The following is a 13,173-nucleotide window of genomic DNA, read 5'->3' as shown; positions in this document are numbered from 1 at the left end:
ACGAGGGTGTTCAAATAATCAGGTGCTAAGCCCCATTTGATTTTAAACATGTAACTCAGTGCTTTAAATTCGATCCGCTTTTCAATTCTGAGCCAATGTAGATCTCGGAGATGTCCAGAGATAGGAGAATATCTGGGAACCCTACAGAGGAGTCTTGCAGCGGAATTTTGTACAAGTTGCAATCTACGGGACACAGCCTTGTTAGCACCCAGAAAAAGAACATTCCCGTAGTCCAGCCGTGATGTAATGAGGGCATGGACCACGGTTTTCTGGGTGACATTGGGCATCATCCAAAGGATTTTGCACAACCATTTTAAAATGGTAAAGCAAGTAGCAGCAACCTTAACTGCTTGATGGTGCATCGACAAAGAGTCGTCAATATAAAAACCAAGATTGATCAACTGGCCGCGGATGAGCACCCATCTCGTCAGGCGAATGAGAGGTGTCCCAGTGGTCCTTCTTTTTACCTAGGATAAGGACCTCGGTTTTATTGGCGTTGAGTTTCAAATAATTTTGGCTCATCCAAACTGCGATTTGTCGTAGGCCCAACTGGAGGCCAGAGGAGGAGCATGGGTCAGAGTTGGAAAATGAGAAGATGATTTGAGAATCATCAGCGTATGTAAAGAGGGTCAGCCCAGCGTTGTCAGCAATGTCTGCTAGCGGCCTGACATAAAGATTGAAAAGCAAAGGGCTCAAAATGGAGCCCTGAGGAACTCCATAAGGCGATGAAAAAACATTTGAACTATCAGAAGCAGAGAGGACCTGAAAGGTGCGGTCGGCTAAAAAAGAGACCAACCAATCCAGGGCTGAGCCGCAAATGCCAAAGGATCTCAATGTATTCATTAGTATAGGGTGGGAGATAGTATCAAACGCCGCGCTCAGATCCAGCAATATGAGCGTGACTGTATCTCCTGCATCCAGGTGAAATCGTAATCTTTCCGTGACCCCTAACAGAGTGGTCTCAGTCGAGAAACCTGCTCTAAAACCGGATTGTGAAGAATGAAGTATTTTGTTTGTTACAACAAACTTGGAAAGGTATAAATGAATATGTCTTTCCAAAATCTTAGAAAAAATAGGCAGAAGGGAAATAGGTCAAAAGTTGGCAAGAACTTTAGGGTCCGCAGTAGGCTTCTTCAGCAACGGAACAACCATTGCATGCTTCCAGGCAGACGGAACTTTGGACTCTTGCAGTGAAAAATTAAGGGCTTTCAAGATAACCGGAAGATGAGGGGGATCAAGTTGTTTTATAATGGAAATGGGTAAGGGATTGTTTGGAGAGCCAGATTTTATTGTATCAAGAATAGGACCAAGGGAGGCCAAATCCAAAAGGGGCCAAGAAGCTAACAAAGGGAGATCATTAAGATGTTCCGTAGAAATGCTAGCAGAATTTAAAGACGATACCATGCAGGTCGTGGTGGTCGATTGTTGTTGAGAAGAACAAAACAAAGAGGAATTAATAATTTCAGAATGGATTTTTTCTATTTTACATGAAAAAAAGAGAGCAAGATCCTCACACTGGTTCTTATTTAATGGCAGAGGCTTAGCTATGGTTTCAGAACCAGCGAGATTTTTTTACTAAACTGAAGAGTGTCTTGGGACAGTGAGTGGCAGTAGTGATAGTATTAAGAATATACGCGGCTCTCGTGGATTTACATAGGTCGTGATTTGGGATTTGGGATTTTGGATTTTTTATAGACTACTTTCAAGTCAGGAGCATCATTTCTTCGCCATTTCCTTTCCAGTGCTTTGCATTTGGATTTTTCAACTTTAAGGGTATCGTTGTACCATGGAGCTGGGGGACGATGGTGAATCAGTTTTTTCTTAGTCAAAGGAAGGCATTCATCAACAGCGTCGAAAAGCCAATTGTGAATGTTTTTAGAGAATACATTGACCTGAGGATCGACAATGGGGATATTTTCATTGAGCAGATTGTTCAAGGCAGTTATATCAATTTTTTTCCAGTCCCTTTTAGAGAACATGGACAAAGGAAATACAGATGTAAAACTTGCAGGGACAGAAATTATAAACTTTAATAAAAAATTATCCGACCAGATAATAGGTGTTGCTGGTTCGCATTTGATGGAGGAAAGACTGGAAAAGATAGGATCTAAAAGATGTCCAGCCTTATGTGTGGGGCCAGAATTACAAAGATTAATATTCATGGCTGCAAGATCTGCAATAAAATTAGTGCATGTAAGATTGGAACAGTCCTCCAAATGTAAATTCAAATCACCAACTAAAGAACAATTAGTGGAACTCAAGACTAGAGGAGATAACAAACCAGGCAAGGTGGCTGACCACGAAGTGGAAGGGGTTGGAGGGCGATAAACCAATAAGCCAGAGAAGGTAAATTTAGGAGTAAGTGTGATTTTAAAAAGCGCAGCTTTGCAATTAGCGAGGTTTACAGGGTCCAGTTTGCATTGAAAATGTTGTTTAAAAATAATAGCAATCCCCCCGCCTTTCCCAGTGGCTCTATCCATTTGAACGATGGCATAATTGGATGGAAGGGCAATTGCAATATCAGGCCCAGAACTTGCATGAAGGTCTCGGTGAGAAAGAAAGCTTCCGGTAACTCATCCAGAAGGAGATCAAAGATATATCTTTTGTGCTGAGAAAGTGAGCGACAATTTAAACTGAAAAAACGAAACATAGAAGTGGGGGGGAGTCATTTGACGTCGTGATAGATCTACTTTCGTTATCCAAGGACAAATAAGACTGGGGCAGAACGAAAGGGCAGTTAGCGCCCGAGCAGGTATAATTAGCTACATTGTCAACGGCCAATTGAGTACAATCAGCACTACTGATTGGGCGTAAGGCAAGAAGTTGTGTTGTAGAGTATACTAACCTTGAAAGAGGCAACGGGGCAGGGGTCACGGCCCCAGGCCCCGGTCGGCCGCGGACGGGCGCAGACGGGCTTGCCTTTGGCGCGCCTTTCGCACGCCAGCTGCGCGCGGTTGCTGCGTGAAGCGTGATGCATGGAAGTTAAACCCTCCGCTAGGTCAGGTGACCGAGTGCACGCAATTCCCCGCCTCCCCACCTCTAGCCCAAACAAACTGTACCGCGATCTCCCTCCGCAACAAACGGGAATCCCGTGGTGGAACGGGGAGTAAGCGGTGAGATGGGAACGTCCAGGAGCTAAGGGTGAGTGTGAGGTAAGCGTATTTCAGGCAGCAATGCAATGTTAAAAGCAAAACATCCAAAACAGAATTTTAAAACAAAAAGTAAAACGAGAGGACAAACTTCCAGGGCGCGTCCACTGCGCGAGCGAGAAACGCGGAAGTTAAACCCTCCGCTAAGTCAGGTGACCGAGCGCACGCAATTCCCCGCCTCCCCACCTCTAGCCCAAACAAACTGTACCGCGATCTCCCTCCGCAACAAACGGGAATCCCGTGGTGGAACGGGGAGTAAGCGGTGAGATGGGAACGTCAAGGAGCTAAGGGTGAGTGTGAGGTAAGCGTATTTCAGGCAGCAATGCAATGTTAAAAGCAAAACATCCAAAACAGAATTTTAAAACAAAAAGTAAAACGAGAGGACAAACTTCCAGGGCGCGTCCACTGCGCGAGCGAGAAACGCGGAAGTTAAACCCTCCGCTAAGTCAGGTGACCGAGCGCACGCATTTCCCCGCCTCCCCACCTCTAGCCCAAACAAACTGTACCGCGATCTCCCACCACAACAAACGGGAAAGCCCGTGGTGGAACGGGGAGTAAGCGGTGAGATGGGAACGTCCAGGAGCTAAGGGTGAGTGTGAGGTAAGCGTATTTCAGGCAGCAATGCAATGTTAAAAGCAAAACATCCAAAACAGAATTTTAAAACAAAAAGTAAAACGAGAGGACAAACTTCTATGAAGTATAGTGGCATAGAATGGCGGGAATAGAATACGGTAGAGTGAGTAGACTAGAGTGGAATTGAGTGAAGGAGAGTGCCGTAGACTGGAGTGCTGTAAAGTGGAGTGATATGAGTGGAGTGTCGAACAGCAGTGTAGAGTGTCTGAGAGTGGAGTAGAGTGGCTTAGAGTGGAGTAGAGTGGCATAGACTGGAGTGGTGTAAAGTATCATAGAGTGGAGTGTCCTAGAGTGGAGTAGAGTGTTGTAGAGTGGACTGTCCTAGACATATCCCCAGAATCCAGCAAGATTGTCACTTACATTCTCTAAATTTGCAGTCAGAAAAAAAAAAAACCACCAAGCTCCCTCCACAACAGAGCTTGGCATTTGATCTCTGTCCTTCCACGCCAAAGGTGACGAGAAGAAAGTGAACGCTAAAGGCCTGTTTATTGCTCATTCACTTCTGAACTCCAGGATGGGTCGTTTGGGGGTACTTCATCACCCTGCACTCCCTTCGTCCAGCGCCTATAGCATGGGCACGAAATTGAGGAAGAGGAAGAGACTGACCAAAATAAAGCTGGTAGACAGAACATTGTCCTACACAGGAGTGCACTGGCAGGGACTGGTAGAATCAGTCAAACAGAAAGATGGGAGGCAAATAAATACAGCATGTTTTACTGCTGTGAAATAGCATACAGGCGACAAATGAAAATATGTGTACTCTCCTGAAGGGCCTCATGAAAAAGAAAAATAGCGTTCCCAGGAGGCGAGCTGTCATTGAAGGATACAGTTAGCCAGTCAGAGAGGTAGTAAACAGGCTAAGCTCCACGGAAGGGCAAAAACATACTGGACAGCGTAAAACAAATGAAGCAAATAAGCAGAAAGCAAGCAAACACGAGTTACAAAACACCAAGCCAAGGGTCAGGACTAGGGAAGCTTTCAGCATGTCCCATATATGCCTCTGCAACCAACCAGACAGCTGCACCATCTGGAGGGCTTCCACCTAAATGTAGGAGCTCTGCCCAGCAGCAGATCCTCAGATCTTTGTAGCCTAGAGTTTGTGAATGACACTTTTCACAACGCTCTTGTAACCCCACTACCAATGCTCATCTGGATAATATTGTCAGGGGCTTGAACTCCTGTAAAGAAGGGATAGGCTGGTGAATTCACTTGTGATTTACTAAATTAATCTGTATGCAAATGCATAGCATTGCACAACAGGAAGGGGCGTTCTCGCTGTTCAGGCTAAATACGTGAAAACACCGAAACATGTTGATCTTATAGCTACCTCTAACCTACAAAGTGAAGGAGGAAAAGTGCAGGCACACTGACTCTGGACTGACATGGTGAAATGAACACAAGTGAAGGATGCCCTGTGCATCCATCTCTGAACTCATGTCAGGTGTGACGGGTGTTCAGTGCAACCCCGAGCCCTGGTGTTTCACTGCCAGTCTCTTGGATATGTATTTTGGGTCTGGCAGAAGCAGCTTTAGCTCTCTGTCAGTTCTTTTTATGATCACCAAACAATGCAACACAGAGAGAGGTCAGCTAGGCCAGCCCCCTCAGCGACTGCTTCGTATAAGTGTCATTCAGATTTTGGACCCGCCCACACCAGAGCCATTGGGGCTGGGAGGTGTCAGTCATAATGCACGCTGATCTGCTTGTTTACCGAAAGGGAGCATTTTGTAAGATTCTTAGTGAATGGGGTGAATTATTAAGGCATGGAACAGACCAGGCTGGGCTGCCACCTCCCGATATGACACTAACTTTAGTGTCCACTATCAGTAGATAGAGGCCTTGAAATTAACACACGCTGCAGAAAAAAAGCAGGGTGTATCATAACATAAATGTACCTAACCAGAGCCCTTTCCTTTTACGCTTCAATTATTTGCCTGTAAATATACATCACTGATTTCCATTTTACATTGAAAATGTTTTGGTTAATAATTCATCTTGTTCCCAGACCTCTCGTCCATACAGATCCCTCTCTCCCTTACAGATCCGCCCTATAATTGTCCTTATGAATAATGTAGCTACTAAAATTAATCTGTTTGTTTCATCAACAACACATAATCAAAAACAGAGGCGAAGAGCCCGGACTACACTAAGAACAGAGGCTGCATCTTTCCAGCTGCGTCAGTCTCGGTGCAAGGGTGGCCCTGCGATTAAAGCTCCTCCTTCTGGTTGGAATCTTTCCACACGTGCTCTTGACGCCATCTTTCAGCGGAATTGTGTACAAGTTGCAATCTGCGGGACACAGCCTTGTTAGCACCCAGAAAAAGAACATTCCCGTAGTCTGCCTCTCTTTCTCTGTTTTCCTTCTCTACCTCTCTTTCTCTGCTCTCTGTCTCTCTTTCTCTGCCTGTCTGTCTCTTTTACTCTGCTCTCTTTCTCTGCCTCTCTTTCTATACCTCTCTGTCTCTCTTTCTCTGAATCTCTATCTCTCTTATTCTGCACTCTTTCTCTGTCTCTCTTTCTCTGCCTCTCTGTCTCATTATCTCTGCTCTTTTTTCTGCCTATCTGTCACAGCCTCCCTTTCTCTGCCTCTTTGTCTCTCTTTCTCTGCCTCTCTGTCTCCCTGTCTCTGCTTCTCTTTCTCTACCTCTCTGTCTCTCTCTCTCCACTCTCTTTCTTTGCCTCTCTGTCTCTCTGTCTCTTCCTGTCTGTCTCTCTCTGCCTTTCTGTCTGTCTTTCTCTGCCTCTCTGTCCCTCTTTCTTAGCTCTCTTTCTCTGTCTCTCTCTACCTCTCGGTCTCCTTTTCTCGTTTTCTCTGGTCTCTTTCTCTTTCTCTGCCTCTCTGTCTCTGCCTCTCGGTCTCTCTTTCCCTGCCTCTCTGTCTCTCTTTCTCTGCCTCTGTGTTTCTATCTCCGCTCTCTTTCTTTGCTTCTCTGTCTCTCTTTCTCTGCCTGTCTGTGTCTCTTTCTCTGCCTCCGTGTCTCTCTCTCTCTCCGCTCTGTTACTTTGCCTCTCTGTCTCTTTTTCTCTGCCTCTCTGTCTGTCTTTCTCTGCCTCTATGTCTCTCTTTCTCTGCCTCTCTGTCTCACACTGCCTCCCTGTCTTTCTTTCTCTGATCTCTTTCTCTGCCTGTCTGTCTCTCTTTCTCTGTCTCTCTGTCTCTCTTTCTCTGCCTCTCTGTCTCTCTTTCACTGCCTCTCTGTCTGTCTCTCTCCGCTCTCTTTCTTTGCCACTCTGTCTTTCTTTCTCTGCCTGTCTGTCTGTCTTTTTCTGCATTTCTGTCTCCCTATCTCTGCCTCTCTTTCTCTGCCTCTTTCTCTACCTCTCTTTTTCTCTTTCTCTGCCTCTCTGTCTCCCTGTCACTGCCTCTCTTTCTCTGCCTCTTTGTTTCTCTCTGCCTCTCTTTCTTTCTTTCTCTGCTGTCATTCTCTGCCTCTCTGTCTCGCTTTCTCTGCCCCTCTTTCACTGCCTCTCTGTATCCCTTTTCTGCCTCGCTGTCTCTCTTTACCTGTCTCTTTCTCTCTTTCTCTGCACTCTTCCAATCCAAAGTGTCAAAAACATATCTGACATCGACCTCCAGAAATCATACATAATGACATTTTGTTCAACAAGTCCTGGTTGCATGACTTCACAGGTCCTTAGAACAGTTCATGTGTCCCTCGTACAAACATTGTTTAATTAGGAATCATCTCAATCCAAAGCAGTGGAGAGCTGTAGAAGTGACCCGTGTCCTGGATACTGTTTTGGGTGAAGCACTGGTGAAATGGTGACCCTGGATACTGTTCTGGGTAAAGCACTGGTGATATGGTGACCCTGGATCCTGTTATGGGTGAAGCACTGGTGATGTGGTGACCCTGGATACTGTTCTGGGTGAAGTAGTGGTGATATGGTGACCCTGGATACTGTTATGGGTGAAGCACTGGTGATATGCTGACCCTGGACACTGTTCTGCGTGAAGCACTGGGGATATGGTGACCCTGGATACTGTTATGGGTGAAGCACTGGTGATGTGGTGACCCTGGATACTGTTCTGGGTGAAGCAGTGGTGATATGGTAACCCTGGATACTTCTGGGTGAAGCAGTGGTGATATGGTGACCCTGGATCCTGTTATGGGTGAAGCAGTGGTGATATGGTGACCCTGGATACTTCTGGGTGAAGCAGTGGTGATATGGTGACCCTGGATCCTGTTATGGGTGAAGCACTGGTGATGTGGTGACCCTGGATACTGTTCTGGGTGAAGCAGTGGTGATATGGTGACCCTGGATCCTGTTATGGGTGAAGCACTGGTGATGTGGTGACCCTGGATACTGTTCTGGGTGAAGCAATGGTGATATGGTGACCCTGGATACTGTTATGGGTGAAGCACTGGTGATATGGTGACCCTGGATACTGTTTTGGGTGAAGCACTGGTGATGTGGTGAACCTGGATACTGTTCTGGGTGAAGCAGTGGTGATATGGTGACCCTGGATACTGTTCTAGGTGAAGCACTGGTGATGTGGTGATCCCGGATACTGTTTTGGGTGAAGCACTGGTGATATGGTGACCCTGGACACTGTTCTGGGTGAAGCACTGGTGATATGGTGACCCTGGACACTGTTCTGGGTGAAGCAGTGGTAATATGGTGACCCAGGATACTGTTCTGGGTGAAGCAGTGGTGATATGGTGACCCTGGATACTGTTCTGGGTGAACCAGTGGTGATATGGTGATCCCGGATACTGTTTTGGGTGAAGCACTGGTGATATGGTGACCCTGGACACTGTTCTGGGTGAAGCACTGGTGATATGGTGATCCTGGATACTGTTCTGGGTGAAGCACTGGTGATATGGTGACCCTGGATACTGTTCTGGGTGAAGCAGTGGTGATATGGTGACCCTGGACACTGTTCTGGGTGAAGCACTGGTGATGTGGCAATCCCGGATACTGTTTTGGGTGAAGCACTGGTGATATGGTGACCCTGGACACTGTTCTGGGTGAAGCAGTGGTGATATGGTGACCCTGGACACTGTTCTGGGTGAAGCACTGGTGATGTGGTGATCCCGGATACTGTTTTGGGTGAAGCACTGGTGATATGGTGACCCTGGACACTGTTCTGGGTGAGGCACTGGTGATATGGTGACCCAGGATATTGTTTTGGGTGAAGCAGTGGTGATATGGTGATTCTGGATACTGTTCTGGGTGAAGCACAGGTGATATGGTGACCCGGGACACTGTTCTGGGTGAAGCAATGGTGATATGGTGACCCAGGATACTGTTTTGGGTGAAGCAGTGGTGATATGGTGATACTGTTCTGGGTGAAGCATTGGTGATATGGTGACCCTGGATGCTGTTCTGGGTGAAGCAGTGGTGATATGGTGACCCTGGACACTGTTCTGGGTGAAGCAGTGTAGTGATAATGAACAGTGTTTTACTGCGAGAGAAAAGGCACAAGAAACTCTATCCTGGCAGGCCCTGCTGCCATCAGAAGTAGTGTCTGCCCCTTGGAAGTAACATGCCAGTGCGCTGTTCTGCAATTGGATTAAACCCCTGCACAAGTGGAAACGACAAAGAATACAAACTATTGTGCCAGAAGCGAGTTTCAACCTAGCAAAAGTTTGCGGCCTGTGCCATCTCGTGGCATCTCGTGGCCCGTAACTGGGGTTGAGGGAGAACGCCTCAAGAGGACCCCACCCTTCCAGTCTTTCCTATTCATACATCATTGTTTCAGGTGTGTCATCCCGTTACATCCCATTGCAAATAAACAAAGAACACAACTCGCACAACACATTGGTTTGTTAACAGAAGCCCATAGCTGCCAATATGAAGGGTTCCTGTACCTAACGCTGCCAAAGAGAGAGTCCTTGCAGCACACAGCCTGCGCTGAGCAGAAACCTAATCCAACTGTCCCGAAGACCTCCTATCCCTACAACTTATACATAGGAACCATCATCTATAGTCCCCAAGTTCCCTATCCCTACAACCTAAACATAGGAACCCACATCCAATTGTCCCCAAGTCCCCTATCCCTACAACCTAAACATAGGAACCATCATCTATTGTCCCCAAGTTCCCTATCCCTACAACTTATACATAGGAACCATCATCTATTGTCCCCAAGTTCCCTATTCCTACAACCTATACTTAGGAGCCTTCATTTAATTGTCCCCGAGCCCCCCTATCCCTACAACCTATACATAGGAACCATCATCTATAGTCCCCAAGTTCCCTATCCCTACAACTTATACATAGGAACCATCATCTATAGTCCCCAAGTTCCCTATCCCTAAAACGTATACATAGGAACCATCATCTATTGTCCCCAAGTTCCCTATTCCTACAACCTATACTTAGGAGCCTTCATTTAATTGTCCCCGAGCCCCCCTATCCCTACAAACTATACATAGGAACCATCATCTATTGTCCCCAAGTTCCCTATCCCTACAACGTATACATAGGAATCATCATTTATTGTCCCCAAGTACCCTATCCCTACAACCCATACAGAGGAACCCTCACCCAATTGTCCCCAAGTCCCCTATCCCTACAACCTATACATAGGAAACCGCATCTATTGTCCCCAAGTCCCCTATCCCTACAACCTATACACAGGAAACCTCATCTATTGTCCCCAAGTCCCCTATTCCTACAACCTATATATAAGAACCCTCATCTATTGACACTAAGTCCCATATCCCTAAACCTATACATAGGAACCCTCATCTAATTGTCCCCAAGTCCCCTATCCCTACAACCTATACATAGGAAACCTCATCTATTGTCCCCAAGTACCCTATTCCTACAACCTATATATATGAACCCTCATCTATTGACACTAAGTCCCATATCCCTACAACCTATACATAGGAACCCTCACCCAATTGTCCCTAAGTCCCTTATCCCTACAACCTATACATAGGAAACCTCATCTATTGTCCCCAAGTCCCCTATCCCTACAACCTATACATAGGATCCCTCATCTATTGTCCCCAAGTCCCCTATCCCTTCAACCTATATATAAGAACCCTCATCTATTGCCACTAAGTCCCATATCCCTACAACCTATACATAGGAACCCTCATCTAATTGTTCCCAAGTCCCCCTATCCCTACAACCCATACATAGGAACCCTCACCCAATTGTGCCCAAGTCCCCTATCCCTAAAACCTATACATAGGAAACCTCATCTATTGTCCCCAAGTCACCTATCCCTACAACCTATACATAGGAAACCTCATCTATTGTCCCCAAGTCCCCTATCCCTACAACCTATATATAAGAACCCTCATCTATTGAAACTAAGTCCCATATCCCTACAACCTATACATAGGAACCCTCATCTAATTGTCCCCAAGTCCCCCTATCCCTTAAACCTATACATAGGAATCTTCATCTAACTGTCCCCCTATCCCTACAACCTATACATAGGAACCCTCATCTAATTGTCCCCAAGTCCCCCTATCCCTACAACCTATACATAGGAATCTTCATCTAACTGTCCCCCTATCCCTACAACCTATACATAGCAACCTTCAACTAATTGTTCCCAAGTCCCACTATCCCCGCAACCTATACATAGGAACCCTCATCTAATTGTCCCCAAGTACCCCTATCCCTACAGCCTATACATAGGAACCCTCATCAATTGTCCCCATGTCCCCTATCCCTATAGCCTATACATAGGAAACCTCATCTATTGTCCCCAAGTCCCCTAGACCTACAATCTATACATAGGAACCTTCATCTAATTGCCCCCCTATCCCTACAACCTATTCATAGGAAACCTCATCCAATTGTCCCACAGTCCCCCTATCCCTACAACCCATACATAGGAACCCTCATCCAATTGTCCCCAAGTCCCCTATCCCTACAACCTATACATAGGAAACCTCATCTATTGTCCCCAAGTCCCCTATCCCTACAACCTATACATAGGAAACCTCATCTATTGTCCCCAAGTCCCCTATCCCTACAACCTATATATAAGAACCCTCATCTATTGACACTAAGTCCCATATCCCTACAACCTATACATAGGAATCCTCATCTAATTGTCCCCAAGTCCCCCTATCCCTACAACCTATACGTAGGAATCTTCATCTAACTGTCCTCCTAGCCCTACAACCTATACAAAGGAACCTTCAACTAATTGTTCCCAAGTCCCACTATCTCTGCAACCTATGCATAGGAACCCTCATCTAATTGTCCCCAAGCCCCCTATCCCTACAACCTATACATAGGAACCCTCATCAATTGTCCCCATGTCCCCTATCCCTAAAGCCTATACATAGGAAACCTCATCTATTGTACCCAAGTCCCCCTATCCCTACAACATATATATAAGAACCCTCATCTATTGACACTAAGTCCCCTATCCTTACAACCTATACATAGGAACCTTCAACTAAGTGTTCCCAAGTCCCACTATCCCCACAACCTATACATAGGAACCTTCATCTAACTGTCCCCCTATCCTTACAACCTATACATAGGAACCCTCATCAATTGTCCCCATGTCCCCTATCCCTAAAGCCTATACATAGAAACCCTCATCTATTGTCCCAAATTCCCCCTATCCCTACAACCCATACATAGGAACCCTCACCCAATTGTCCCCATGTCCCCTATTCCTACAACCTATACATAGGAAACCTCATATATTGTCCCTCAAGTCCCCTATCCCTACAACCTATACATAGGAACCTTCATCTAACTGCCCCCCTATCCCTACAACCTATACATAGGAAACCTCATCCAATTGTCCCACAGTCCCCCTATCCCTACAACCCATACATAGGAACCCTCATCCAATTGTCCCCAAGTCCCCTATCCCTACAACCTATACATAGGAAACCTCATCTATTGTCCCCAAGTCCCCTATCCCTACAACCTATACATAGGAAACCTCATCTATTGTCCCCAAGTCCCCTATCCCTACAACCTATATATATGAACCCTCATCTATTGACACTAAGTCCCATATCCCTACAACCTATACATAGGAACCCTCACCCAATTGTCCCCAAGTCCCCTATCCCTACAACCTATACATAGGAAACTTCATCTATTGTCCCCAAGTCCCCTATCCCTACAACCTATACATAGGAAACCTCATCTATTGTCCCCAAGTCCCCTATCCCTACAACCTATATATATGAACCCTCATCTATTGACACTAAGTCCCATATCCCTACAACCTATACATAGGAACCCTCACCCAATTGTCCCCAAGTCCCCTATCCCTACAACCTATACATAGGAAACTTCATCTATTGTCCCCAAGTCCCCTATCCCTACAACCTATACATAGGAAACCTCATCTATTGTCCCCAAGTCCCCTATCCCTACACCCTATATATAAGAACCCTCATCTAGTGACACTAAGTCCCATATCCCTACAACCTATACATAGGAACCCTCA

This window comes from Triturus cristatus, chromosome 8, assembly GCF_964204655.1.
Source record: "Triturus cristatus chromosome 8, aTriCri1.1, whole genome shotgun sequence".
NCBI lineage: Eukaryota > Metazoa > Chordata > Amphibia > Caudata > Salamandridae > Triturus > Triturus cristatus.
Note: the sequence above shows the minus strand (reverse complement) of the source record.